Raw genomic sequence first — 5,511 nt, 5'->3', positions numbered from 1 at the left:
TGTGTTCATGTGCATAAGATGTGTCTTAATCTTGATTGGTTTTATATATATATTGCATAAACCTTGCTAATATGCATGAATTTCATCTTGTTCCTCAAGAAAAAGGAGTAATCAAGAGATGAAATAATCTCTCATTAGAAGAGACAAGTTGCAAGTGCAAAACTCTGGTTTCCTTTGAGACTGAGATAAATAGGGCTGATTTGTGTTGAAAGTTGTTTTGTTTTTTGTTTTTTATATGCTCATAAAGAGCATATTTACTAAGAATTAATTGAATCTTTCCTGTCTGTCCTGTTGCATATTGTGTTTTGGAAGTATATGGTAGAAACTTTGCATTTGTTACAGCTGTGTAAAGAACAAAATTACACTGCATATATTGAATATTAATTTTCTTAAGGAACGTTCTCAGTCTGGAGCTTGAATTTCATATAGTGGACACATGTAAATATGCTTCCACATACATGAAAACATACAGTTGATAATATATATATTGCACTATAATGAGAACAGTTTGTCTTGTGTTAATTGGGCATTGTCCCACGTAACTGAGCAATTGTAGAAGCTTACAGACAGCAGAATTCAGTAACAGTTGAGGTACATAGCAGCTTTTTTAAAAAAACAAACCCAAAACCACCCCACACTCAAGCTAAGCTTTTATTTGACAAAATTAAGAAAACGTTTTGGCCACTGTAGTTCTGAGGGGAAGAAATGAGCACCTAAAAGCTCAGATTACGGATTTGTTATTTCCATGATGTATTTGTTTTTTCATGATCTGTGCATTGGGAGCTCATAAAAATCTAAAAGAAAAACAAAAATTTAACCATATTTCATGAGAGAAGCAGGAGTCAGTGTGTGTATGCAGGTACATGAACTTGCATGAAGGTAAGAATAGACATATCCCCTCAGTCATGGATCCAAAACTACCAGACACTGAAAAATATGCAGGGCTGTGGGCAGACTGAGGGCAGTATTGACTTTGGTTGTGTACCGAAGAGGATATTTTTTTAATGTGTACAGGGTGTTGTGATGCTCAGTGTGTAGGAAGGAGCATGATTCACTAACTCTCCCCCCCCCGCCAAGAAATTCACTAACTCTGCAGATCATGTGCTGGCTCTCTGAGATTTGGAGCACAGCAGCATGTTTCTCCTTAATGGTGGCCCAGGTGGCCAAGAAGACCAGTGGTATCCTGGCTTGTGTCAGCAATTGCGTGGCCAGCAGGGACAGGGAAGGGATCTTACCCCTGTGCTTGGCGCTGGTGAGGCCATCAATTCCTGTGTTCAGTTTTGGGCCCCCCACTAAAAGAAGGCCCTAGAATGACTCGAGCGTGTCCAGAGAAGGGCAACGGAGCTGGTGCAGGGTCTGGAGCACAGGTCTGATGGAGAGCGGCTGAGGGAACTGGGGGGGTTTAGTCTGGAGAAGAGGAGGCTGAGGGGAGACCTCATCGCCCTCTACAGCTCCCTGAAAGGAGGCTGCAGAGAGCTGGGGATGAGTCTCTTGAGCCAAGGAACAAGTGCCAGGACAAGAGGGAATGGCCTCAAGCTGTGCCAGGGCAAGGTTACAGTGGCTAATAGGAAGCATTTCTTTCTGGAAGAGGGTGTTGGGGGGGGGGGGGGAGTCCCCATCCCTGGAGGGGTTGAAGAGTCGGGCTGACCCAGCACTGGGGGATCTGGTGGAGCTGGGAATGGCCAGTGTGAGGTTAATGGTTGGACTGAATGATCTTCAAGGTCTTTTCCAACCAAGATGATTCTGCGTGATGATATGGTCCGAAAGACATGTACAGATCTGAACGGCACATCTGATTGTATTTCCCAGCAAGCAGTTGTGGCTAAAGCAACAGGCCTTTGGGCTGGGTGGGCTGGAGGGAGAAGAGATTCCCAGGAGCCGTTGCTGCAGTGTGTTTGGATGACGTGAAGGACGGCTGACTCCGTACACAGCTGCTTTCTCAACAGGTGGGTTCCCCAAACTGCCTTTGACCCTGAATGGAGCTGTTGTGTGAGTTGGGTGATTTGCCATTCATTTGGGTTCTTTCCCCTCGTGTTGATTTCCTCATGTTAAAGTTGAAGGCAGAATGGTATCAAATGCAGCCTTTGCAAGCACTTTGTTGTTTTACTGTTTAATCAGCTGCTTCTTGTTCTGTCTCATGATGTGAAAATATGAAATTTTCAGGTGGAATACTACAGGCAAAATCCAATTGGGTTTTGAAAATTAAGTAATCAGACAAACGTTAAGTATATTTTTATAGAGGAAATAGGAAGATACCTCTCTGGTGGGTGTACTGGAGCACTAGAAGAAAAACTTGAGTTTCTACCTTGGAGGTTTGAACTGGACCAGTGGTAGCTCCCAGCTCTGTCAGCGGGGCTGCCAAGCAGTGTGTGCCTCTTCCTCAGAGCTGGTCACACGTTGAAAGCAGAAAGCTGGATGGCTGCTGCTGACCTCTTTGCAGGAGGTCTTTTGGCTGCAGCATGGTTGTGGGAAGGAAATGGATCCTCTCCTTTTCCCTTTTCTGAGTATTAAACACCCCTATTGCGCATACATGCCAAACACCAAGATGCTTGGCTGTGAAGGGCTGCCTGGGAGGAAACAGTACATTTACCCTGTAATGTTTTTTTCAGCTTTTCCCAAGAGCTGCCTGCTTTTTCTCCCAATTTTCTGCTTACCCTTCCAATCCTAACCCATCACACAGCAGTGGTTCAGTTGCAAGCTTGCTTGCCAGGGACCCAAGTCTGCTGATCGCTTTCTTTCATTCCGTTCCCTACAGGAGAAAAAAATGTGTTTTACTTCAATGAAAACTATAGTGAATACTTTTAACCAAACATCTTAATTTCTTTCCCAGTAGAAAAAAACTCTATGTACTATACTTCTACTTTGTCTTTGAGGAGAAAAGAAAATTCTATATTTAAACATACAGGGAACAAATGGAGATTTAGCAATCAAATATTTTCCTTTCAATTTCCATTTTATGTGGAAAGTCAATTTTTCTTGGCTCATTAGAATTTCTCGGTGCCTGCTAGTACTTCAGTTAATCTGAATTCCAGTGGGGTGTGAGAGCTGAACATAAGATGCTGCCAATCGTCTTGCCAGTAGCTCTCATGCAGAGGATGCAGAAATGATGGTGGTCATTCAAAGTGTTTGACTTTTGGTCCTGCATCAAGAACATGAACATGCTTGAGAAAGGCACTTTTTATGTCTGCTGTGCAGTTGGGGGGCCATAAAGGGCTCTGAGAACCTCTTTGTTCATCTCTGGGTTGTCTTCATTGTACTCAGGCATCCAGATCCTCCCAGGTGAGCTGGGCCTCCATTTGGGGCTCCCCTCTCCCTCCACCCCAGCAGTCCCTAGAATTCCCAGCTGGCTTCCCAAAATAGACATTCAGGGGTCTGTTAGGGCCACCTGTTCACTGGCAATGTGGAATGGCCAAGAAATTGTCCTCATCCCTGCAATGGGCCCATCATTTCTGACTCAGTCTCATGCTGAAGTTGTAGGTGGCTGCTGGGGGAAAAAAAGCCACAAATTTTCTGTGGATTCTTCTGACTGACATGGAGGAACCAAAGTAATTTGTTTCAGCTCTGATGCGAGATACTCAACTGAAAACACAATCTGTAAATATATTTAAAGAAATTCATAAATGTTCATGGAGAATTTGGAAGTCAAAATAACCATTGACTGATGTAAGTTACTTGATAAAACAACCTTGCACAACAGTCTTGAGAAACAGGTGATCACTGGGACATTGAAGTATTTTAATTACATACTGCAGTTAACTTTTACTGCAGTTAATCTTTACTGCATTTAACTGCAGTGAGAAAATCCCAGCTGACTCATCCTTCCCCTATGGAGGTTTTTGTGTGTTGACAGGAGACCATGGACATTGTCTGTCTGATCCTGCAGTGGGACATAGTGGTTCGGACTAAAATGCTGTGTAGTGAGCTCCCTCCCTAGCAAATAACAAGCACCTTGTGATATTTCTTACAACAATTGGCTTTTGATGGGAGCACTTTCGAAGCCAGAAATTGTATCTCTGTGTTTCATAGCCTGCGTGGGGATTTTCTTCCAGAATTTTCAATAGCCCTCTTTGAACTCAAAGGAAACTTGGGTTTCCTTTGCAGAGCCTGGTTCAGCTGAGCTCCAGTTATGTGACGCCCTTCTTCATTGATAATTCTCGAGTGATCTGCCAAAGGAACAAGTGAAAAGCAGTAGATATGGGAAAGGATGGTAACACTACCCTGATCATATTTGGATGTGGTTGGTTGTTTTGTTTTTTTTTTTTTTTTCCTCTGCCCCAGTCACATCTGAATGTTTCAGTTGAATTACACGTTGACTTTTATCAGTGAGGTTTGCCATGGCTGCCTGGGCAAAGTCTTTGCTGTTAAGTCAGATGCTGTTCTTTTGCTTCAGGGTTAAAGTTCAGACAGCTGATGTCTCATTAAGTGGCCAGAGGAAATCTCTCTCCAAGAGAGATTCATTAAAACGAGGAGCCAATTACTTGGAGGGGAGCTGTGTCAGAGCCGGTCTGTGTGTTGGCATCGGGTGCACTGGGGAGATGCTGTTTCCACTCTCCTAGAGATTACACCTATGAAAAACCAAGTAGTCCTAGTTCAGCAGCAGATTAAACTTCTCTTTTTCCTTCCTTTGTGTTGACATTGGCACCTTCCACTGCATCCCAGTTCACAAACTGGCCAGCAGTGGGAAGGATGGGGGGTCCTGCTGGCGAAGGAGAGTCTCCAGCTCCTGGTGGGCTCCTTGTCTGTGGAGTTTCTCAGGGTGTGTTGGCTGAGTGGCAGCAAGAAGTCGGTGATGCCAGTTGGGCTTTGGTGTGTGCTTGGCACATTGAGGGGGGATCTGTGAAGGGTGATGTGTGAGCAGCTTCATGATAGGGGAGAGAGAAGGACTTTTAGCCCAAGTGGCAAATAACAACCAGTAAAATAAATCTCTGATACTATGTGAATGTGGCAAATGAGCATAAAAATGGAGAGAAAGATCAAGTTGGAAGGATTTTTAAGAGCTTACCTATTTTTTTTTTTTTTTAAAGTGAACATTATAAAAAGGGCGGGGAGTGAGAAGACACACCAGTGGTGAAGCCATATCATTACCTTCAGAAATTTTTGTGCAACTTTCTAACATTAAAAGCTTTTGAGTTCATTAAAGTTGATTTCACCTGTATGTATTAGAATGTCTAGCTATCACATAGTGCTTACTGTCTCATGCTCTGGGATAAATACCTGTTTTTAGCACAGGCAATGCAAACTTTAAATGAAAGCAGATGTGTCCCCAGTTTTGTGCTGAGAGTGCTGGGAAATGTCAGTGTTAAGCCATTAAATTGCATTTAAATTATATCTGACACTGATGTGCGATAAGTGCCTTGTGGTGCAATTGTATGTATATTGATATTAATTTCCAGTAATTCCTCCCATGAATATTCTGAGCAGCTAGAAAATTGACCCCCTGCACACCCTGTACAACTTAATCTGAGATGCTCTCATTGGAAAAGCAGTTAGAGAAATAGCTGCAAATCTCTT

This window comes from Athene cunicularia (assembly GCF_003259725.1).
Source record: "Athene cunicularia isolate RWA chromosome 3 unlocalized genomic scaffold, athCun1 chr3_part1, whole genome shotgun sequence".
Taxonomy (NCBI): domain Eukaryota; kingdom Metazoa; phylum Chordata; class Aves; order Strigiformes; family Strigidae; genus Athene; species Athene cunicularia.
The sequence above is the reverse complement of the archived record's forward strand: the minus strand, read 5'-3'. Positions refer to the sequence as shown.